The sequence below is a fragment of the Castor canadensis genome, chromosome 7, assembly GCF_047511655.1.
Source record: "Castor canadensis chromosome 7, mCasCan1.hap1v2, whole genome shotgun sequence".
Lineage (NCBI taxonomy): Eukaryota > Metazoa > Chordata > Mammalia > Rodentia > Castoridae > Castor > Castor canadensis.
The window spans coordinates 79,166,729-79,192,120 of record NC_133392.1 but is presented as its reverse complement, the minus strand read 5'-3'; the positions used below and the strand labels follow the sequence as shown (position 1 = coordinate 79,192,120).

The window sequence follows — 25,392 nt, the reverse complement described above, 5'->3', positions numbered from 1 at the left end:
TAGGCTCTCCCTTCATGCCAAGGAGGCCTGGACTGCCATTCTCCTATTTATGCTTCCCCACCATAGCTGGGATGACAGGGTACACCACCAGGCCCAGCTTTTATTGGTAGAAATGGTGTCTCCCTCAGCAGCAAGTATACTAAAATTGAAGATGGAGGTCTCTTGAACTCTTTGCCCAGGCTGGCCTTGAACTGCAATCCTCCCAATCTCTGCCTCCCCAAGTAGCTTGGATTACAGGCTTGAGACACCACACCTGGCAGAGAATAAGACTTTTATTTATCAAGTATTACCCTGTGCTCATCTCATCATGGCTGCTCCTAATTAATGCCCTGGAACTTCAGAATGCCTCATTATGTTAGTCAGCTTTCTGTTGCTCTAGTGAAAATAGTAATGAGATAATTAACTAACAAAGAGAAATGATTTATTTAGCTAACGATTTTGAAGATTCCGGTCTGTGATCAGTTGGCCTCACTGCTCTAGGTCCTGTGCCAAGGCAGCCAGCCCATCATGGAGGGAAAACGAGATGGAACAAGACTGCTCACCTCACAGCTAGGAAGAGAGAGTGAGAGAGTGGGAAAGAGTGAGTAAGAGAGAGAGAGAGATTAATACCCTCTCATTAGCCTAAAGACCTTGCACCAGGTCCCAACTCTTAAAGTTTCCACCACCTCCCAACAGGGCCACACTGAGGGACAAACTTTTAACTCAAGCCTTTTGGGGGATGTTCAACATCCAAACTACAGCACTCATCTTTCAGCAAAAAGCAACTAGACGGGTTGGAGGAGTGGTTCAAGCGGTCGAGCGCCTGCCTAACAAGTGTAAGACCCTGAGTTCAAACCCCAGTACTGCCAAAAACACAAGCAACCAGAAGACACTGGGCTGGTATAGAAAATCTCTCACCCTGATGAACAGTGGTTTAGAAGTTTCACGACTACCAGACACTTGGATGCTCCTCTGGAGTGTCAGTACTTCCTGGAAAACCTCGTGGGGCCAGCCTGCCCATGTAGCCATGTGGCAGCATTTGGGATGGCAGAGGCCAGAACAACGTCTGGAACGTACCTCCCTCTGCATTCCACATTTTTTCCACTCTGCATTCTAATGACTTTCCTGCATGGTGTCACTGTTAATGAACATATACAACTCTCACTAATGATGCAGGATGTGCAGACACAGAGAACACCAGGGATGCATTTGGGGCAGAGAAAGGAAAGTTGGTGTGGCCTGGAGGTGTAGGAATGCTTTCTGGAAGAAGTGACCCCTGAGGTGAGGTTTTCCAGGATGATTAATACTTAAATAGAGAAGTAAGGTGAGGGGATACTATAACAAGAGGAGTGAGGAGTGGTATAGGTTGAATTGTGTCATCCCAATGCTGTACTCCTAGCCAGCACTGCAGAATGTGACTTTATTTGGAACCAGGGTCTTTACAAGATGATCAAGTTAAGGCAAGGTCCTTAGGATGGGCCTTAATCCTATATGACTGGTGTCCTTGTAAGAAGGGGAAATTTAGGGACAGCCATACAGGAAGGACATATGAACATAAAGACCGCCATCTGCGAGCAAAGGAGAGAGTCCTGCACCCAACCTTGCCAACACTTCAATTAACACTTCCAGCCTCCAAAATTGTGAGATCGCAAATTTCTGTCATTTAAGCCACCCATCCTGCTGCATTTTCTTTCAGAAGTTCCAGCAAATTAAATCTCAGTGGAAACTATTTGGGGCAGCTATGTAGTCAGGCACCCAGGCCTAGATACTATGGAGGGGCCAGGTCCCATTTGCCTGAGTCATGGCTCCCAACCAGGATCCACTGCTCACCAACCTGTCCTTACTTTGTGTTCCCACCCACTGTCCTACCCTCCGGTGCTTGTCCCCAACTTGCTCCACCTCCTGCCCGATTTGGCCACAGCCCCATTGGCACTCTGATCTGGCCCAGGTCTCCATTCCCTACACCACCCCTCTCTCTGCAGCAGCCCCAAGCATCATGCAGGGAGTCACCCTGGCTACCTGAGTGGTGAGAAGTCACTGCACAGGCCAGAATACCCAGTAATGCCATCTTCCCTTCCCATCTGCAGAATTTGATCCAGTCCCATCAGAGCTCTTTTCTCTGTACGTATTCGTTATCTGCACACATGTACAGTGACAGGCACTTAGCATTCTGTACAAAATACTCTCGTGAAGAATGAACAGCTTTTAAGTTTATTCCCCAAGGCCAGATCCTGTTCTTGAGAAAGATGCTGGATTCAGGATATTGTTGTCTATGGTTTTGGCCCATTAAATCTGATCTTTTTATTCTCATCAGGAAGGCAGAAATAAATAAACAAACACGTCTGCTCCTACTTAGAGCTGGATGGCTGATGCATATAAAACAGTCCAACGCAATCTTTCTTTTACTATGCTGTACCTAGAAAATGCAGGACACAGTAGAGGTGCTGAGTGGGAGCCCTGTTCTCTGTCTTGATTCGGTGCTCCATGCACCTGTGATCTCCAATGCTCATAGGTAAATGAGTGCTATAATGGGAGGGTCCACTGTGACCACACGCTTTGGCCACATGAACCCCTCCTCAGAATATCATGCCTTACAGCCACATCATCCCGACTCCTCTTGTCCTCCTGTGCATAGCTGTATCTCTGCACTTGCACTTGGCTATGGATGGAGATCTTTCCAGTTCAGCCCACAGAGTCTGTGCAGCCCTCTGCCCCTGTGGTTCTGCCTGTTCAGAACAGGGCCCAGCTCAGGTGGCAGCACCAGCCCTCTGGCCACACCTTTTTCAGGATAGGAGTTGACCAGTTGACCACTCACCCATATTTCCAGGGACATCCCATTACTAATATAATTAATATTATTATATTAATATACTTCTTTATCACAATTTTAATAGTTTACTCAAATGAGAATGCAACAATTGTAATAGTTTGATATTTTAGTCTTTTCTATAAACGAATGGCAAGTTCATTTGAAATACTTTGCAAAACATATTATGAAGGTCATGTGTCATTGTGAAAATGATCAGAATGAGTTTGAAAAGATATAGAAAAACTGCAGTTGCAACAAGACTTCCTTACAGGCGACAAGCACTGTGGTAAGCATTAGGAAACATGACTTGGGGTGGCTGCTTAGCCTTCACTATTGTTCAAGGTTCAGACTTGAGCTCTCTACACCCTGTGCTTTTCCTCCAGAGGCTGTGCAAAAGTACCTCATGCCACAAGTGCACATCTCTGTGTTCTGTCTCCTTCCTCCACTCAAAGACTGTTCTCAGAAGGCTGTTCAACCAGGTCTAAAGTGCTCTGTGAAATCTAGATTCATATATACAGAGAGGGCAAGCAGGGTTTTATCTCTGTGTCTGAGACACAGAGAGCTCAGGGTGGCTGGCACCTGCTCACTGAGATACACACACACACACACACACACACACATTCTAAAACACACTCCCTGGATATTTTCAAAGAATGTGAAATTATACTTAGTAATTAATTTATGAACGATTATCAACTGAGCATCATCTTCCTATAATATCTAACATGTACTGATTACAGAATCTCAGAAACTACCCCTCATTAACTTATTTAAACTTCAAAATTGTGTGTTGGAGACAGGAAACATTATACTCATTTTATAATTGAGGAAACAGCACCAACATGGTAAGTAATTGCTATCTATTCCAGCAGAACCAGGGCCTGAAACAGCCAGACAAATAATGCCGATTTGATGGCTTTGCAAGTCTATCAGTGCCAGCCTGTGACCTGCCTGGCATAGCCCAATTACCAGGTGTGATCCACAGAACGCCAGGAGCCGGGGCACAACAGTCGTCCCTGTTAACATATCACAGGAGATGCTGCTGCTTGCTACTTTGAATGCAAACCTTCAGGCAAGCAACATGACATGTTTTCCCCACAGAACTGGGCTAGGTTCCTCCAGGATGCTACTCCTTTGCTGTCCCTTCTTCCATGGCCTCTAGCCAGATAGCTGCTTCTCAGTCTTTTCAAAGTTCCAGGGCAGATGGACTGTGATGTCATGAGGAAGTTGCTTCTGATTGGATCCTCTGGTCAGGGCAGTTGGACTGATTGTGATGTCATGAGGAAGTCACTTCTGATTGGATCCTCTGGCCAGGGCAGGTAGACTGACTGTGATGTCATGAGGAAGTTGCTTCTGATTGGATCCTCAGTAGTGGTACTTCCCCTACAGCCTTGACCCTCCTCAACTGTCAGCAACTGGGATGTCAGACACGAGGTGCCACCTCTGGCCAGGGAATAATTGCTCTCCTCCAATACCCCAGGTGATCTTTCCGGGACCACATGAAATGAAGCATAGCTGTCATTCCATCCTGGTGTGAAGCTCTTCCTCCACAGCCCCTCTCCCTCTGGTCTGCAGCCATTCTCTGGAGCATTTTGGCGCCATCTACTGGCCGGAGGTTCACTTTCTCCTGAGACTCCCTTGGGTCCAGGAGCACTGCCATGCCAGCTTCTTGGTGCACCTCCTCCCTGCGGATACAGCTTCCCATATTTTGCTTTTAAGCCATTACTTTTCTAATGGCACAAGTAAATGCAGGAATACACTCACTGATACATTTCAACACCTGAGCACAATCCAGCATCCATGACTGAATGTTTATACATGCATCTTCAGCTGTCATGTCCAATTTGGGAGCCACTGTCCACACGCAGCAATTTAAATTTCAACGATTAAGCCAGACATGGTGATACCTGCTGTCATGTCCGCTACTCAGGAGGCAGGGATGGGAAGATCTCAATTCAAGGCCCACCTGAGCAAAAACATGATACCCTCTCTTAAAAAACAAACTAAAAGCAGCAAAAAAGGACTGGGTGTGGCTCAAGTGGTAGAGCATCTGTCTAGCAAGCATGAGGCCCCGAGTTTAATACCCAGTACAGCAAAATAAATAATAAATGAATAAACATGGAAAATTTAAAAAATGACATATAAAATTTGCAATGCAGCTCTTAGTCACACATGCCCAAATGCCCAAAGCCACACGTAGCCAGTAGTTCTTAGATTGGACAGCGTAGGTTATAGGAAATTTCCAACATAGAACACTCTTAGCGCTAGCTCATAGAAACATCTGAAGGCCAGGGACAATGGCTCACACCTAAAATACCAGCTACTTGGGAGGCAGAGATGAGGAGGATTACAGTTAGAGGCCAACATCAGGGAAAAGTTAGCAAGATCCCCATCCCAACAAGCAGGTCAGGTGTGGTGGTTCGTTTCTGTAATCCCAGTTATATGGGAGGTGTAGATAGAAGGACTGGAGGTCAAGGTTGGCCCCAGCAAAAGGAGGAAAACTCTATCTGAAAAATAATTAAAGTAAAAAGGACTGGGGGTGTGGCTCAAGTGGTAGAGTTCTTGCCTAGCAAGTGCAAGGCCTTGAGTTTAGACCCCAGTACTGCCAAAAAGAAAAAGAAAAAATGTACATCTTAGTACTTGTGTGATGTGTGTGCCAGTGTTTGTTTTACTTAAATTTACCACCCTGCACACATCATTTTGTAAATTTTGTCACTGATTGTGCCCGGAGGACCTTTTAGCATCACGTCTTTTTAGCACCTGGCAAAGCTTAGACAATTTCCATTTAAAATTTATTTTGTTTGCAACTACAGACAAGTAATTAGCCTCCCCATATAGTCCTGCATTTCCCCTCATGAACCTATCTGGTTATTTTTCTGGGAAAGTTAGCAAGAAGTGGAGTTTCTTAAAATAGCTGCCCATTTTCAGTTACAATGGTCATCGTACAATTGCCTTCAAGAGCCCCATCAATGCCTATCCCCCCCGACACCACCCATCCGGTTAGGACACGTTTTATCAAACTTAGAAGATTTTGCCATGTTCCTGGCTTAACATGGCCTCATTATTCTTTGCTTTTCTTTTTTGTTCTTTTTTTCTTTTCTGGTGGTACTGGGGTTTGAACTCAGGGCTTTGAGATTGCTAAGCAGGCACTCTTACCACTTGAGCCACTCCACGAGCCCTCTTTTAAACAGGCTTTCCAAATGAGAAATTGTGAGAAACCCTCTCATACTAACCAGCAATTTGTATTTCTGATGCTGCAAACGGCCTCCTTAATATTTTGCTGATTGTTCTCTCGGTCTTTTATCTTTGTTTGAGTAAAGGTGCTCTTTACATATTTAGAGATACTGGCCTTTTATCTGTCACATATGTTATCAATATTTATTTATTGCATATTTTTTCAATTTTAAAATAAGTGTATTACTGCTTGAATCTTCGATCATGCAGAGTTCTAAATGTCAGTGTCCTCATACTTGTCAATTTTTACAAGCTCAGAATGCACTTCTTATTTTTTGGCGTTTCCTAACTCTTGAGTTATAACATTCTCTCACTATTTTTTCAGGGGTTTTCTTTTTAACTGCTGAAGCTTAGCTCTGTAACACATCTGGAACTTATTTTTATGGACAGTATTTTGAAGTAGAGATTTAAATTTTTTCCCAAGTATATAGCTAAAAGTTCTTACACCACTAGATTGGGCAACCGCTTTGTCCTGCTGATTTTCAACACCATTGTATTGCATCCTGACCAGACACGTGGCTATGAAAGTGCGTGTGCTTTCTATCCTTTGAAATATTTGTCTGTTGCACATCATTCTACATCCCCTGCTTCATGGTAAATGTTGATGTGCAAGAATGTCTTGGCCTATGAATTCAGGAAGTAGAATTTTACATTTCAGAAAAAACATTATAATATTCTAACAAGTAGATTCCTTAACAAAGTATTGATGTTTACAGGACTGAGTTTTCCCATCAATGGAAAGAGTTTATCATTTACTTGGCTTATTGGTGTCCTTGTGTGCAATTTTTTTATCCACAAAGAATTTTATTTATGAAGATTAGGCATTTCCTGTGTGGGCTACACTAGATATTATGTAAGGAATTAATTGTATTTATGTTACATTTTCTAACTGAAATATTGAATACTATTAATGGATGTTTTCTGTTATCTGGACACGTTGACAAAGTGTCTTATTCTAAATATTTGTCAGTTGAATCTTTTGGATGTTCAAGGTACAAGATCATACTTGAGACAAAAAGCCACTTCAATAGTGGCTTAGGAAAACAAGACCTCTGGGTCAAGAGGCAGGAACAAGACACACAAATTCCCACCATGGGTCTCTGAGACTGATGGCAAGTGCAACCCAAAAGGCTGAGTTTACCATCCCATTCTACCTTTGGGACCATGAAGTGCTCATCAACTGATGGCAGATAGAGCATCCTGCAGGAAGGTGGCCATCCTCACGGCGAGTCATTACCAAACAGATGCCTCAGCTATGCTTTCAAGGGGCACCTCCTCACAAACCGCGCGGGTCCCTCCTGAGAGGTGTGGGATGCGAAGGACCCACTTCGTTGTGAAGAGGGTTGCGTGTCGAAGATTATGAATGGAATCCCGCACTGGTGAATAAGACACTGCACATCCTCAGACAGTGTGAAGACGAGGACACGCAGGTGGAAGAAGCCATCCAGTGCCCACCTAGACCTTACACACCATGCACAGAATGAGGCTTTGCTCCTCCCAGGTTGGGCGGTAATGAACCTGCCACCATGCAGCTGGATGGCTGTCTCAATGGAGGGCACTGGTGCCACACTGGGGGCTCAGTGTGTGTGTTGCTGGCAGCTCAGCCTTAGCCAGATCAGCCCTGGTGAGTCAGAGCCAATGCTACTGGGCCCTGTCTCCAGACCCCAGGCTGCCACGTGGCTACTCTGCCAGCAGCTGGATCCCCACAACAGGCTGTCTAAGCTCAGCCAGCAGAGTCACTCACACTGCTTTGTCCTTCAGTGCCTTTTCTGTGTGGGTGCACTCTAGTAGACACTAACATGTGACACAAAAGTCTTCTCACTCTGCTTCTCCCAGGCCCATCCACAGGCCCGCTCCCCAAACCTTCTCACCACTAGGTTTCCACGTGTTCTTATCCCAAGCCCTGGACCAACAAACCAGCAAGCATGGCATCCATGAGTTCTGACCCTTCCTGACACTACTCTTTCTATACCTGACAGGCAATGAGGAGCACCTCCCACTGCTTGTCCCTGGGGTGTTTTCCCCACTCTCAGCTTTTAGGGATGCCTTAGAGTGGGGCTGTCATGTGGCAGCAGCCCATTTTTGGTGTTAGCAGACAAGCCTAGGTGACCCAACTGTGACCCAGCTTCTTCCTCCTTGCCCAGCCAGTTCTGAATAACTTAAGAAACCATAGGGTGAAAGCTCAGGAAAGGGCACCAGTGGCCTGGTTGTCTGAGTGCTCTGCCCATGTAGCCCTTGTGTGTCCAGCTCTCCACATGTTCAATCCCACATGAGTCACTCCACCTTGCAGTGGACTGTCACCCAGCCCCCCGATCTTATGGGTGTCTGCCCTGAGGTAGCATGGCATCTCATGGGCAGCTTCTTCTCCTCCATCAGGCCCAGGAGCAAGCCCAGAGCTGTATTTCACATTGGTTTCTTTCTTTGCTAACAGTGGCTCAGTGTTGTTCTAGAACTCTGGGGTCTACCTTGTGATTCTCCACCTAGGGCTCTCCACAAAGCTCACATAGCATCTTTCCTACTAAAGACACTTCTAGTGGCACTGAGTCCACTGAGCCGTGTGGCCCAAGCAGCAGAGATGCTTCCTCCATCTGCTGTGGCATCTCTTATCCCTCAGAGTCACCTCAAGGCTGGCAGCACTTTATGCTACCAGTGAGTTTGCTGTACACTGCAGAGTCCATAAGTCTCACAAGCATTACGTTTCTTTCTTGCAGGTACAAGATGCATTGATTTTTTCACTCTGGAGGACATATTTTCACATGCAACAGACCATGGGACCCAAACATTTCATCAGTGTGGATTGGTTCTTCATAGAGTTTATCTTTCATTTCTGAACTCTTATGTCTTACCAAAATCTGGGATGTAGCGGTCACTTCTTGTTCATCAGTCTATAACACGATGCCGTTGATAAAACGTGGTATTCCTCATCAGTCTAGACTGGTGCCGTTAGAATATGCTATCACAGAAGGTGGGAGAGTTGACCTGGCTCCAGAGTACAACCATAAAATAAATGTAGGGCATCTCCTATCTTGTGAGGTGTGAACCACTAAGCCTTCTTTCTACTGGGGATGGAGAGAAAAGCATTCAGCGCTTGCCCTATCTCGGATGCCATCTTTGGAACACTGTTTGCAACTGGAGGAGATAGTCAGTGGAGTTTGCGGTCATTTACTTCTACCCACCATGACCCATGAGGTTTGCAGAAAGGCCAGACTGTTGAATTTAAACAGAGATATGGGAGAGGCAATCACCTCTCTGTACTTGAAGTCATTGAGCATGGCTCTATCTTGCTATCCACTCTGACATATGAAATTGGTTTTATTTAGAACCTTGGTCCAGGTGTAGGTGATATGACTGATTAGGGTTCTTGCTGAGGCATGTACTTCACCTTATCTACTGTGATCACTCTTATCCTCAGGGCAGTAGGAAGTTCTGCCAACTACCAAACATATGACAATTCCAGTTATATTTTCGGAGTTCAGAGAAGTGACCACCAAGTAGCTCTGTGGACCCAAGGAGCTACCATAAATAGGGCCATGGTGAGGAATTCATTTATTTGGAGCTGCCGTACAATTCCATTCTAACAAGCAGGAGTTGGTAGCAATTTTGATCTCTGGGTATCCATGTAACTTCTGACCCTGCCAACAATCCTTGAACTGTCTGGCCACTCCTCTTTCCCCGTGCATGGTCACCTGACAAAACCACAGGTTCCTCTGGGAAAGGACTATCAGAACTACTACTGGAAATCTTTGCCATGGTGTAGCAGGGCTCTTCCTGACTCCTTCGAGGAGGAATTCCAGGTATCAGTATTGGCTCACATTTCAAACATATACAAGGGATTATAACCTTTTATTCAGGCATCTGCCTCACTCTTCTAATTTATTTTCATCACATTTATTAGGTGATACAATTGCTAGCCACCATCCATCTTGTCCCTAGAAGTACTATTTTCTATTAACCATTGCCCTTTCTGCAATTCAGAACCCCCAGGCCACTATGATATTTCTGACCATTGTGATATTAACAGCAAAAATGACTCTGATGTCTTTGCACCAGGTGTCAGTTGGCCTCTGCTGTTTTGAGAACTCTGTGATCCCCATTGTTATCACAAGGGAGCACAATTACCCACACCACATCTCCCACTGCCAACTCTGTTTATGACGGCCACCACTGAGCTGCTCACCGATATCACAGCCAGAACATTCCTCTATCTTTGAGAATCAGGTGTCCTCCAGACCTTCCTCTGGTGCATAGTCAGCTGGGGCGCGGGTGTGTACCAGCCTTGTGTCATAAAGCCCTCTCTAGCATGCCCAATTCTCTGATCTTCTTGGTCCATTTTTCCATTTACCATGGCATTTCTGCCACTTTTACTTCATGTAGTGTGCCCATCAGTTTCTTCAATTTTCCAAAAGCCATTCTAGTAGCTTATAAACATTTTTTCTGGGGTTCTTGCCGATGCGTTAAATCACATGTCACTGAATGATGCTGTCATCCCAATATTTTGTTCCTTACTCAACCTTAGGCTCCAATACCTGAATCCAACACACACAGGATCCATCCAATCTCTGAGTCCATGACTTCAGCCCCTGCCAGCATATCTCAGCCAGATTCTGTTTCTTTAACATGTGCTACTTGTCATAAGGTCAGCACTCCCAGATTGGGCTATGATGACATGTGACCCTTGGTTTTAGGCTAAAATCCATGTATAGATAAAATCATTGGAACACATCTACTACACGGAATCCCCTGCACAAGCCCCAGGCACCACCGCCATCTTATAACAAAGGAGCTTAGGCCACATCTACAGCCCTAGCAAACGCACAAAAAACTCACATAGGTCAGGGTTCTCACTTGCCCTTCCAAATCTCAGGTCCCATGTCCTGACATGTCAGAGCTGTGATTTTAGAGGGGGACACTTGGCAGGGGTGATAATTAACCTTTTTCTGGGGCTTGGCTCCTCTTACTTGGACCTAAGAGTGGACCTCTATTCTGTCTGCTCTCCTCAGTTCAACAGGAGACAGGACTGAATTTTGGATTGAATTGGTGAGCAACTGCCGTGAGCCTCCTGTTGCCTTCCCTAAGTGAATTGAGCCATCACCTGTTGTCAGCAGCAGTCACTCAGCTCCTAGGGAGTCACAGTGGTCATTCCATACACGTCATCCTGCCAGAGGTATTGCACTAGCTGATGCCTGGCCTTCCACTGGCATCCTGTCCCACTCTCCACAGATGTCAGCCTTAACATTTGCTCTACTACAGTGTGCCCACCACCCTCAACACCCCACATACCACCAGAAACAGGCTCCTCGTTGCCAGCCAGGCAGGAGTGACCCACCTTCCACAAGCCACCATTGAGTCTCATTCCTGGGACTGCTCACAGCAACAACCATCTTTGCTTGGCTCCCAGGGAACAGACTGACATGAAGTCTGCATACCGGATGCTTACCGGGGAGCTGTATCAGGAGACCTGCCTGCAGTGAAGTGAAGAAAGCAGGTGTGATGAAAGGGGAATTGTACTCTCAATACAGTTGCAATGGAGTCCTTATCTGGACATAGCACCATCCACAGCATGGAGGCCCTTCAGCACTGTCTCAAATGTTAGCAGATGGCCAGATCTGCACCTCCACAGTGGCCCATCACTGCCACCCACTGAGCACTTGCTATGTATCAGCACTGTGCTGTGTGTCTGAGCCTAAGAGAGCAAGGCCATCTGTGGGGTCAAGGGAAACTCCCAGGGAGGGAATCCAACCTGGGATCCTGGAAGAGCATAGACATTATGGAGAAAGTCATGACATCCAAAAAATTCTGCACTTCAGTAAATAATACTATTATAGGACTCATTTCTTAGTTTTGATAAATGTTATATTGGGCTTTAACACAAACAGAAGCTGGATGAAGAGTATACAGGAACTTTATACTATCTGTGTAGCTCTTGTGTAAGTCTAAAATTATTTCAAAACCCTTTTAAAAAGTAGCTATGTGTCAGTGGCTTACACCTGATCGGAAGGATCATGGTTCAAAGCTAGCACAGTCAAAAATAGTGTTTGATACCCCATTTCAATGGAAAAAAGCAGAGCATAGTAGTACACATCTGTCCTCTCAGCTATGACACAAAACATAAAATAGGAGAGGAGGACTGTGATCCAGGCTGACCTGCATAAAAAGTGACACCCTGTCTTCAAAATAACCAAAGTACAAAGGGCTGAGGATGTGACTCAAGCAGTAGAGCACTTGCCTAACAAATGTGAAACCCTGAGTTCAAACCCAAGTATTGCCAAAATTTTTTTTTAAAGATTTTATTTTAAAAAGTGATAAAGAAAAATTGAATAAATGAGAGAATGGAGTAATTCACACACACAATTAGAGGCAAATATTAAAGGGAAAGTAGGCATATATAAGGAACTTACTACATCCTTATACTAAGGAAAGTAGTCTGCAAATGTATCAATAATATAATTTTAGTGATTCAAGTTTTTAGTGGTTCAAGTTTGTAGTAGGTTGTGAAGTGGGAAGTGAAGTTTTTAGTGGGTTGTGAACTGAAAGGAGGTTAAAGTGATAAACTTCTCATTTTAAGGGACTAATATAAATGATATAGCTAAAAAAAAAATAAAAGGTTGTAAATAGACTTAAAAGAGTTCCATAACAGTGTAAGTTCAAGAGTGATGGGTAAGCCTCCTGATGAACACCGCCTGTAATCTTAACATCTGTCCTCAAAATTCAAAATGTTTGGGGGAATTTCCTGATGTCGATAGAATGTTCGGATTTCCCCTCCACGTATTTGATAACGTTCTACACCTAATTTGTGGTTTCTAAAAGTCCTCTAATTAAGCTAATTATAATAATAACTTAATAGAAATAATTACAATAATAGCTCACAAGTATTGAGCACTTGCTATGTATCAGCACTGTACTAAATTATTTTAATTGCATTATTTGGGAGAAATTAAGAGACTTGTGGAATAAAAGTGTCATGGCACAATGAACAATGATCCTTCTCTTGCTTGGGACCAGCTGACTTTATAAAGAGAACAAGGCATTCGGGAGTCACTGGAGTAAGTGGGAGGCTGGGATTTGGAACCACAGATGACATCTAGTGAAGAGAAACTTGTCATGACCTGGGTCTTTCTGAAGGCTGATCAATTTTCATTCTTACCTGCAGCTTCTCTTTCTAGAGAGACTCTGCATCTGTCACCTGAACTTTCGTTTTTCTGTCACTAACAGTGTCTTAGGAAAACAGCCAGATTTTCTGATACGGGAGGGGTAGTGTTTAAATGGCAAGTTAGGTGGTGCATTTGAAATTCAGTCTGAAGGGCTCTGGGTGCATTTTTAAAACCCAGATCAGATTTCAGAGCAACAGAAACTGAGATGCAAAGAGAGCCCCCAGGTGACACACAAGACAGAGAAGACCAGCAGTAGAGGAAATGATCCTCCAGTGAGGGATGAGGAGCAGGCTGTTTTCTCAATGTCTCTTTTGAGCAGCACAAGGTAAACTAGGGACCTGGGATATGTCATGCTGGGATTGTGTCCCCATTTTGCTGTGTTCCTTCAAAATGAAATGGCCTGGTGAGAGAAAGATGAAGATGTTTTCATTCTACCACTTAGCACATTTCTGCTGCCTAATTGGCTGAGAAAAGCAATAAAGCAAGTTCCTCTTCCTTGGAGGGAGGTGGCTTCAAAAAGCCACCCATCCTTCTTAGGACAAGTTGGAAGACAGCTGCTTGCTGTGAGTTTTAAGGAAACAGATTACAGGGAGCACAGTTCTACAGCAAACCAGAAGGGTGACAGCTTTCACATATAAATTAGCAAGTGGAAGACCAGCCTGAGCCCAGGGAATGGCACCTACTTCCAGCTCACCAGGGTTAGAAGTCTATAGCTGTCCATATGGACTACACAGATTTAGATTACAACACAGCTCTGTAGACTGGAAGTCTGACATGGCTCTCACTGGGCTAAAAGCAAGGTGCTGTCAGGGTTGCCTTCCTCCAGGCGGCTTCAGGGAAGGGTCCATTTCCTTACCTCCTCTAGCTTCTAGAGGTTGTGTGGCTTGCGGCTCCTTTCTCCATGTTGTGGTTTAGATAAGTATCCCCCAGAGACGGTGTGTTGAAGTCTTAGTCTCAAGCCCGTGGTGCTATGGGATGTAGGGGAAACTTTAAGAGGTGGGGCCTACTTGGAATTCTGGTTCTATATGGGAGGATGCTGGGATATGTTGGTCTCTTCTTTGTTCTCTCTCTCTCTCCCTTTCCCTCTCTCTCTCTTTCTCTCCCTCTTTGCTTCCTGGTTTCCATGAGGAGAACAGCTCTTTCCTACTTCAAGCTATAATGTGCTGCCTCACCACAGGCCCAAGAGCAAAGGGATCAGTGGATCATGGAATAAAGCCTTCAACACTGAGCCAAGAAAAGCCTTTCCTCTTCAAAAGTTGATTACCTCAGGTATTTTGTTACAGTGATGGAAAACTGATTAACAGACTCTATCTTTAAAGGTGGGAGCAGTTGTATCCATCTCTGTTCAGATGAGTGTAGCTCTTTCTGATCACAGCCAGGAAATATTCTTCAGTTTTAACGACCCATGCATTATGGCTTGGATCTGAAGTATCTGTCAATGGCTGTGTGCCAAGGCTGTGGGGCTATTAAGGGACCGTGCAAACTTCAGGAGGCAGAGCCTATGGAAGACTGGGATATTTTGTTCCAAGCCCCTCCCTTCCCAGCCACCGGGAGTTGAAGAGCTCCCTCTACCACATGCTTCCACTGTCATGGCTTTCGCTTTACTTTAAGCCGACAGCAATGGATTCATCTGACCGTGGACTGAAACCATGAGCCAAAATAATCCTCCATCCTTTAAGTTGTTTTTGTAGGTACTCTGTCACAGTGAAGGAAACCAACACACCATGCGATTACATGGGGCCCACCTAGGGTAATCTCTCCACCCCAAGAACCTTAGCTTAATCACATCGGCAAAAGGACCCATTTCCAGGTTCCAAGGACTAGGGCATGCTTGGCTTTAGGAGGCCATTACACTGCCCCACGTCCCCCGACACGTGCATCGTGAGGTGCGGAGGGTGAAGGAAAACTGAGATAATTACATTTTGAAGAACTGTAGCACCTCGGCTTTCTCTATATCTGTACTCAAGACATCCTTGGAGCCTCCGGGTTCGTGCAGGGTGTCCCATGGTGGCGCATCAAATATCTGTCTGCAGAGGAATCTGCTGGGCTTCTGAACAAACAACAAAGGCCATTCATGGTGGAAAGTGCCCTAAGGAAGGCTGTCAGCAAGAAGGCGCTGCTGGGACCCAGGAGTTCACGGGGCTCTGAACTTCCTGGCACCTGTGGCCAAGAGGAGCCCTGCCCATGAGTGCTGCCTCTCCCCCAATGGCACCTATGTGTCTCCTTAGATCTTGAGAATGCAGGGAAATGTTATTTCCATGAGATCTGGGTAACCTTTTTTTCTATTGAAGAAAGCAACCCTGGCCTATTTGCCTCAAATATGATTAGAACAATTATTTTCTCAAATTAACTCCTTTTAGCATAAATAGCAGGCAACTTGATACTCCATCCCTAAAGACTTTGGGGTGAGCATGTGAAACATACATTCCAGCCGAGACAATTCAGATTCCCTCTTATTGACAGATTAGCACCCGATCAAAGTCGACTCTCCTCATTGGCCTCAATACCATTCTGGGTGTTTGTCTAAACTGGGTTTCCATCAGCGTGTCACATGGCACTTCAGTAAAGGACCCCATTTGTGGGGAGAAGGAACACTGGAGGGTTAAAGTGTGGGACCTGAGTCTATTTCCACAAACAATACAACTATGGCAGGGTCAATGACACCTTCTTGTTGGGTTGGTCCTTGATAGACAGGAATTCTGAGAAATTCTTTGATTCCTCATCAACCCCTCCTGTAGCAACAGGATGTTCTTGAGAGACTTCATGCCCCTCCATCCCACCACTGTGGCAAATATTCTGCCTAGGGTGCTTTACTATGCCTGACTTTAACAACTCTAAGGCATCTGATGTGGCAGGGAAGGTGTCCTGAAAAGACCAGTTGTGTACTTTGGGTGACTTTAGAAGGAAAATGCTGCCTGCATAAGATATTGGACCAGCCTGTGGTGCATGCAGAGAAGCCAGGCAAGGCCAAGGAATCTGTGAGCAGACCTCCTGCAGCATGGGGGAAGAGGCAGAGGGATGGTGCCAGAAACTGGTGGATTTCAGGACAAGTTTGTCCCAGGGTCAGGGACTCTGAGGCCTCCAAATTAACAACCTTTGATTTGATATACCTTCAGAGGCACTTTGGCATGCCCATTGCAAACCAAATGTGTGGCTGCATTGCTTTCTGTTAAATTCTTTTCTACAATGCTATTTTCCTCAACTGAGGAATAATTCAGGTCTGACCTGAGAACTCCTTTGCCAGAGAAGAAGGACTCTATGTGGGAGTTCAAGACCCCCCACAACCATGCCAACCTTTGCTGTATGTCAATGGTTTCTTGTTGCTGGTGCCCCTCTGGCTGCTGAGGATGAAGCCAGGAACTCATTTGCCTAATGGATAAGGCTGGGAGAGGCTGAAGCAGCACTACTCAGCTAAGTGGGACCAGAAGCGAGGTCATTCGGTGGCTGAAATCTTCCACCAGGACTGCCTCTACAGAGCCGGTTAAGCTCAGGTTCTTCCAGCCCAGTTGAGGTTCATCTTTCTGAGCCTTTGGGTAATTCTTTCCCACCCAGGTCTAATTAATGAGGCACAGTGGTGAGCGAGATGGGAGGTTGCTGCAGGGAGACAGAGAACACCAAGTCCTGAGGTTGGGGGGTTCTACACCTCGGAGGGCAGCTGCAACACAGCATGGCCTCTACTTCCTCATGGCCGAGAGACACAGGGGAGTGAGAAATAGGCTAAGCAGGTCAGCAGGCTGAACGCTGCCCTTCACAGACCCAGAGGCATAAGTCAAGGAGGAGCCAGGGGATGGGGGCGATCACAGAGGTTGTCTCAGAAGAAAGCAGTGTCTGTGAAGGCTGAGGCTTTAACCTACCCTTCCTTGCCATCTCTGCCAAACTTAGCTAATGCCTTGGTCACAAGGCACAAGAAAAAGAGGAACTGGACCTGCAGAGGGCAGGGCAGCTGCTGGAAAGGGAAAGAACATGGCTACCAACTAAAGATGGGACAATGGGCTTCCCCCACCTCTGGCTGTGCACTGCAGACACAGGACTGACTTTGACAGAGCCCTGGTCGGCCTACCCCTGGGGACACTGTAGAGCATGTATCAGGGGATAAAGGGGCCAGTTCCCAAGTGACTACCTACAAAGCCATGTCCTCACTGTGGATAAGTTCCAGAAGGGCCAGGTGTACACCCCAGATTGTGTTCTCACCCCTAGAGCACACACATATACAAGTACATGCCACTTGTACAAATGTACACACAGCCATCTCTATCTCTCTCTACCTGCTCTATGCTTAACTATCTCACTGCATTTCTGTAAGAGTGAAAACAACTTCATGTCCAGTGATTACAAATCCATGGCTGTGTGTGTGTGTGTGTGTGCAGAAAGATAAAAAAGATGTCTTACACAGTAAGAATGTGGGCAGAAGTAAACACTGGAGGCACACATTCTAGCATGCAAAATGAAAAGAAAAATAGTGCCCAAAATTACTGTAACTGAATATTCTAGGCGAATTTCCAACTGGCAGAAGATGCCACAAATGAAGAGATTAGAGATAAAGTGCTCCTCTCTGCTGGAATTGGACGGTACCCACAAATCTGTTTCTTATATGCTCTTGAGCTAAAATACTTAGAATTTTTACCTTCTGTCCTTGACATTTGAAAATGGACTGTTTACAGCTAGGAAAGTTTGAAATGCTCACTGTTGGAATTAATAGCAAAGACTCACAAGAGTCTCTGCTGCTCCTTCATGTTGGGCTTTGGGCTGAAAGTCCCCTCCCACTGAGACCAAAAACCAGTAGTTCCAACAGCTAAGTTAAAACTTTAAATGACAGCCCATTGACGTAATCCTTGAATGCTACTAGCAGAAGAAGAGGTCACCATAGTCTTTCAGGAAAGTAATCTGAAGTGTCCACCAAGAATCCTAAAGTTTCCATCTCTGTTAGCACATTAATTCTATTTTCTTGCAACCTAGAAGCTTCAACTGCTACGCATGGATGCGTTGCCTCTCCATATGATGCTTGCTAACCATCTCTTTAAACAGAGGGTAGATCTATACTTACTCAAAGAGCATGATGTCTGTGACATTTTGATAATCCAGAAATAAAGCGATAAGACATTGCAAGTCCTGCACCCTTGTGCACTGCAGGTCTGTGTAGGGGGCTGCGTTTAGAAGTTTATCTTCTTCACATCACCAGTGCAATGCATGCAAAGCAGAAAGAGAAAACCTCACTGGCAGGTCTGCTGCCATTGTAGGTGAGTCCACTAGTTTTGGGTGTCTTGATTGCTCGAATATTCATTACAATTATAATTAGAACAAAAGCTGTTTTCCCAAGGAATGAGTTTATTGTTGAAAGTCATAAATAATAAATAAGGAACACAAACATTAAAATCACCCCCACTGCACCAAAATAGACACTGCCACCTGTGTGCACGTTACGTATGTACTTCACAATGTGGATGTGTAAGACGTGAACGTATGTGGAGGTAAACGCAGAGACAGGTGTTCACAACTCAGTTCGTATCATCCTTGACTTACTTGGTACATAATAGCTCACAGAGCTGATGTGAGGTGACATTCGTGCAGATTCTCTTAGTGTTAGAAATTTAACTATTTGCAAGTGGTTAGCTACTGTGGAAATCACAGGGATGAGAATCTTTGCACACATCTCCTGTGCACTCTTTGGTTAATCATTTTGGATAAAATAATAGAAAAGGCGAATAAACTGAAGTACATGCACATTTAAAGTTTTGTGCATACTGTCAGATATTTTTTAGAAAGTTTATACCAGTTTATGGCCCCACAGACCATATGTTGAGAATGACAGTGATCCTAATGAGATCAGTTAATACACGTGGAGCTCTATTCTATTTTAAATGCTTGGCATGTTGACTCTTCATCCTCCAACAACCCTGTGAGGCACGTTAATCCCATTGTTCACATGATGACTCAAGGCTCAGAGGAGGTTTGCAGCTGTAGCAAGCAGGCAGTGGGACTGGATTTCAAGCCCGGGTGGATCAGTTTGCATGAGGTCCTGACCACTTAGCTTTCCTGCCTGCTGTTTTCCTCCTGAACTCACTGGTATTAACAATCTTCACCCTCTTCACAGACCTGACAAATACTTTTCCTAAGTATTTCATTATTTCAATTTATACCTACATTCTTACAAGATAGGTGAAATTAGTTTGAAATCTGCTGACCACTCATACATATTCTTTGCCCTATTTAGGCTCAACCAGGTCCTGTTTTCCTATTGACCTTAAAGTAAGATCTAACAGATTAAAAGCAGCAGTGCTCTGCCTTCCTCGTGTGGCTTTCCCTTGGTTTGTTGTTTCTAGACTTCATGTCTAGGAGCTTGTAAAACTGCAGAAAGACTACTTTTCTGTGCATCCATATTTATCAGTCTTTTCACTGAGTTTTCTGCTCTGGTAATAATCTGAGTTTTACCCTTTACATATTTTGCTCTAATATATACATGTTTTGGAAACAGTTATTTTAGTTCATCTGCAATAGAAACGTAGGTATGTATGAGAAGATGTATGAGGTGAGGCTCCTACACCCCCCACCCCCCGCCAAATGCTGAAGTAGCAATCCCAAATATCATTTTATAAATAAAAGATTAAATTGCCCCAGAAAGTGAATGAGAAGAAACAGCCGGGAGGTGTGAGAAGCAGATGCAGGGAGAAATTGAAAGGAGCCCCCATTCTGCACAATCCAAGCCCCATTTTCTCTGGGCTCCAAAAGCCTGCTGCAGAGCATGAAGGGGGTCACGCACAGGAGGCACCAGTCACTCCTTCCTCTTGCTCCTCCTTGGTCTTCACCTGCCTCCTGGTGCAGCCCCTGGTCACGCACCCTCCACTGCTCGTGGGGCGTCCCTTTAACTTTTGATGGGAGGCTCTGGAGAGCCTCTTGTTTGTACCACCGACTTGATTAGCATGCACCCTGAGAAGTTATCAAAAACCAGAAAAGAAAACATCATAATAAGGCATGCTTCCAAAGAGATGCCCCTGTCCTCTCTCTCAGTCCTACAAGGAGGCCTAATAGGGTCTCCACAGGTGGCTGTCTGGCCTGGAGACAGACCTAGCCTGCCTCTGCCATCTTAGTCTCAGCTTGGCTTCTGTTCATCCCCGAGGCTGCTTTCCTGCCCCTGCTTTTCCCCTCAATGGAGCCATCCAAAGACCACCTGAAGACTCCTGTGCATAGCTCTTAGGATACCTCAGCAAAGCCTGAGAACCATGGGCTCTACATAGAACAGGCCCTGCACCTTGCCTGGATGGACGGCAGCAGCTGCAGCCCTCTGTGAACACCTGGCACTCACTTTGGTGACATTTCATTCCACATTTATTTCTAGGTTAAGTTTTTCTGAACATATAGGCCTTCTAGACTCAAGCCCCAGTGCTCTCAGGAAACAGCTTCTCTTAAAGAAATAAAAGAAATGAGAGAGCCACAAAGTCTTTTCAGCCAAGTACCCTCTCTCTTCCAGGCATTTAAAACATTTCATTTGATTATCACTCTATGTATATTCTTATTTTAAAGACAGTAAGGGCCAGGCATAGGAGTGCATGCCTATAATCCCACTACCCAGGAGGAAGAGTTAGGAGGATCATGGTCTGAGGTTAACTGGGGCAGCAATGTGAGACCCTATCTGAAAAGCAAACTAAAAGCAAAGAGCTGGGGGCATGGATCAAATGGCAGAGCACTTGCTTAGCAAGTACAAGGCCCTGGGTTCAATCCCCAGTACTGCAAGGAAAAAAAAAAAAGATGAACACTTAGTTCAGAAAGGTTCAAAAGTCCTTTCTAGTCCAAAGTCACCCAGCTTCTAATTGATAGAGAATAACACCACAAAGCTTTCTCTGTCTCCAAAGCTGATGTTCTTCCAGTACTCACACTGCCTCTCTGGGTGTCACAGGGGAACTTTTCCAAACCTTATTGATGATGAAGCGAGGAGTCTGTAACAAGTGGTGAGAAATCCCTCTCCTTTTCCTTGATGATCAGAATTTAATTCTTTTGGTTCATTAGGCAACTTATGATTGTTTCATGTATTCAGCACTTCTGCAATTTTAACAAATTCAACTTGAATTTAAAACAAAGGACTTGTGTTAAAGCCAATTAAGGGAAATCACGGAGTGGGGCGGGGAAACACGGCTGCCTTCCTCCAGTATGACCCAATGTCACATGTGGAATAAATCCTGCCCAGGCTCTGTTCAAGAAGTCTTCGTAGGTTCTGTCTTCCTGGGCCTCAGGGGTAGAGAGGAATTGACCCTCTAGAGGACAACAAACAGGTTTAATCCCTATATCAGGTCTATATGCAGTCATTGCCCCCTAAAGCTGTGTGTTGAGAGGAAAGGGCCATGACGGTGACACAATCTGTTGCATGCACGGAAGACCAGAGTGAGGGCAATAGCAACAAGTATCTTCCATTCCTTGGGTCAAGAAAACCACTAAGACCCTTGTCTGCCCCTTTGGCCTCCTCTACATTCAACAGCCTCATAAACATCGGTCCACCTGGACCACCCTGGATTTACGAAGGCATCGTGGGCATAGAAAAAGGAGAGTTGGGCCCAACTGCAATAGGGACAGAGGCACATCCTGGGAGAGGCTCTTTCAGACCCTCCTCTCAATCTGCACCTGGGTTGCAGGAGGAAGAGTTCAAAGTTGAAGCAGGCACAGGCTTTGGGAGTGTCAGTTCACCTCAGGGGTTAAAGAATTGTTTCAAGCCTTGTGTTTTCACCTTAAAAGAAATGGGAGTAGAATAAAACCTACCCACATGATTTGTGGGTAATACTGGGAACTCCAAAGAAATACAGTGCTCAGCCAGCATGTTCTGTTCCCAAGCAGAAAATTCCCCCTTTCTGCTATTAGTGTGACTATGGAAACTGTGGAGTGGTCGTGAGGGAGGCTAGACTCTTCAGAGATACTTTGACACTTAGCACTAAGAGCCCCCTTGGGATCCAAGAGAGAGCTGACTGGGTCATAAACTTTCATCCTATGCCTGAAAGACCACCATTCGTGCCTGGGGCTGGCAGGGAGGAAAACTCTTTTTCCCCTCTTATGTGTTCTCTTCTCCATCAAACCATGGCTAGTCATGTGCCATAGTCTCTGTCTTCCAAGTGGCCCTCAGGCCAGCTTACTCATTGGCTCAATCCATGTGCATTGAGCATAGGGCTGGAGTGAGACTCAGTGGTACAGCACTTGCCTAGTATACACAAGAGCCTGTGTTTCATCCCCAGTACCTAGAAAAAAAGACTGGAATGGCCTGTCATTGGGACTCACAATCGCAGCAGGCAGGAAGGTGTTGCCCACCTTCCATTGTGTGGATCTGGAACCTTCACCCAAATCCTTGCATGGACAGCCCCTCTCATCATTCAGGTTTCAGCCACATGTCACCTCCTAAAGAAGTCTTCTTGGACTCCCTGAGGTAGGGTGGAGTCCCGATCCCCATTGCTCTTTATCTCACTACAATATTACCATAGCATATCTCCCTCTCTGAAATTCTTGTGTGTGTGTGTGTGTGTGTGTGTGTGTGTGTCTTGACCTTATTTACTTGTTTAGTGTCCACCCACTGGACTGTAAATTCTACAAGAGCCAAGATTGGAGTTTTCTCTCCTGTATTCCAGAACCTGGCTCTCATAGGTATTCCATAAAAAAATCTTCAGAAGAAAGGAAAGTGTGTGGTTATGGTAAGGACATGGCTTAGTCTGTTTGGGTTGCTATAATAAAATACCCAAGACTGGGTAAGTAATAAAGAAGAGATCTCTTCTGGCTCATGGTTGGGAGGCTGGGAAGTCTGAGAATGTGGCTCTGGCATCTAGTAGAGTCCTTCTTGCTACATCATAACAAGGCAGAGACAATTCCAAGATGGCAGCTAGAGAGAGGAAGCAGAAAGCGAGCCTCCTATAGTGAAATCTTGGAGAGACGCTGGAGATACACTTTGCAGGCATAATCACTGAGAAGAGGCATAACTTTGACCCCTCCACACCTCCAGCTGGCGCAGAGAATCTCCACTTCATGTTAAATGGAGAAACGAGGAGGGCCCCCAGGCCGCCAGTGGCCGGCACCCAGTGGGAAGACGCGGACCAGGTGAGCTTCGTGGTACCGCGGTTCTCCCACAGACAAGTCTGGGCCAGAGCAGTATAGCCCCCTGGACAGACTGACCTCCACCCAAGGAAAAAAAGAGAAACTGAGTAATAAGCAATAAGAACAATTAAGACACGCTGGAAGGAGGGTGGGGTGCCCTAAGCGCTGAAGATTGGGGGAAGGGAATCCTTCCCGGGAATGTAAATAAACAAGCCAGGCAGGCCAGAGAGGCTCTGGCGGGAGTGGGGCATGCACCCAGCAACCAGGAGCGGGGAAGCTTGTGAGAGTGGTGGAGGGAGAAAAACTCCACAGGAGAGGAGGGAAGACCCACTTCCCACATGAACTGTAAACAAACATGGTGGCTGGCAGGAGCAGCAGCACCACCCAGTAATCAGGAGCAGGAAAGCTTGTGAAAGTGGCAGTGGGAGGCAAACTGCACAGGAGAGGGGGGAAGACCCACCTCCCACATGAACTGTAAATAAACATGCAGGCCTGACAACACCGGGGCAGTGTCACCTTTCCCAGTGCTTGGAAAGGGGAAAGCTTGTAGCAGAGGCTCCCACATAGGAGAACTCTGAACAAACAAAGCCTGTGGGACCAGGTGAGTGCTAAGTTCACCCCTGAGATCTGCATAAATAACGCTGCCAGCTACAGCAAGCTGACAGCAGCAGGCAGGCAAGCCACAGTTGCAGATACCACTCTCAGAACGGTCTCCAGACTCTTTTTTTTTCTTTTTCTCCCTACCTTTGATGAGAGAACAACCAAATTACACCTGCAAGCCAAAAAACTTACTGAAACTGTATTGCATTTGAACTTGGGACACTTGGTGGGGCTTTGTGTGTGTGTGTGTGTGTGTGTGTGAGTGTGTAGTTTTGTTCTACTTTATGCATCCCCTTTGATGAGACAACTACAGAACAACATCTGAGGCACCAACTCCAGGACTGGAGATTGAGACCAACACCCAAATTATTAAGACTGAAACTGCATTGCATATAAACTTGGAAGTTTTCTGTTTTTTGTTTTTTGTTTTTAATTTTCTATTTTCCATTTTATTTTAATTCATTTTTATATATAGATATTTCTTTCATTTACTTATTTTTTATTGATTTATCTTTGATTTTCAATCCTCTCTCTGTCTCTCTAATGTCTGCTCACCTTACTGTTGATTAGAACACTAACACTTCCTGTTTATACCTTTGAAACTCTCTTGTCTGATACCTTGTTCTGCTTTCTCCCTCTTGTCTGTATATTTGTTTTCCCCTTTTATTTAACTTCTTGCTTTCCATCTCAGCTCACTCTTCCACTCTAAATATTACCATTGTCATTATTAAAAGCTAGAAAATACTTAATTGCACACAGTACACGGACAGTAACAACACCAATGACAATGACAGGAAGACAGAAAAAACAGGGAAACCAGTTTCCCCACAGCAAAAAATTAGTACAGGAACCAGAGGGGAATGAAGAGAACAGAAACTCAGATCCAGACTCCAACAAAATGAAGATAAACTATGCCAAAGGACCCAATGAAGCCCACAAGAATAATTTAAAAGAAGACATACTACAAGTACTCAATGAGAATTTTATAGAGATGATACTGGATAGGGTCAACCAAAATGTACAGGAGACACTCAAGAAATTCCAAGACAACAAAAACAGAGAATTTGTAAAAGCAAAAGAAGAAATAAAGGAAACCATAGAAGCACTGTATAAACACCAAAGTGAAAGAGAGAACACAATGAATAAACGGATAAATGAGCTCAGGACAAAAATAGACAACATTAAAGAGGAAAACTGCCAGGATATGGAAAACCTCAGAAAAAAGAATGAAAGAGAACTGCAAAACAAAACGGAAGGCCAATGCAGCAGAATAGAACAAACAGAAGACAGACTCTCAGAACTTGAAGATGAAATGGTAATTAAAGGAAAAACCAAAGAACTATTAATTAAACAACTCAAGACCTGTGAAAAGAAAATGCAAGAACTCACTGACTCCATCAAAAGACCAAACTTGAGAATCATGGGCATCGAAGAAGGAGAAGAGGTGCAAGTGAAGGGAATGCGCAATATATTCAACAAAATAATAACGGAAAATTTCCCAAATCTAGAGAAAGATATTCCCATACAGATGCAAGAGGCCTCCAAGACACCAAACAACCA

At 45.0% G+C, this 25,392-nt stretch overlaps 1 long non-coding RNA gene across 5 annotated transcripts in view; it reads right to left on the bottom strand.

Annotated features, from left to right (window-relative positions):
* LOC141424839 (uncharacterized) overlaps positions 1–25,392 on the bottom strand; it is a 136,778-nt gene that overhangs the window by 53,442 nt on the left and 57,944 nt on the right. The window contains exon 7 of one of the 5 annotated variants that reach the window (XR_012449800.1): positions 2,995–4,754. The exons of 3 other annotated variants lie outside the window; for them this stretch is intronic. This is a non-coding gene — a long non-coding RNA (uncharacterized lncRNA). Of the gene's footprint in view, positions 1–2,994; positions 4,755–9,857; positions 11,485–25,392 lie in introns of those variants that run through there. One more of the 5 variants, XR_012449798.1, reaches the window with a different exon arrangement.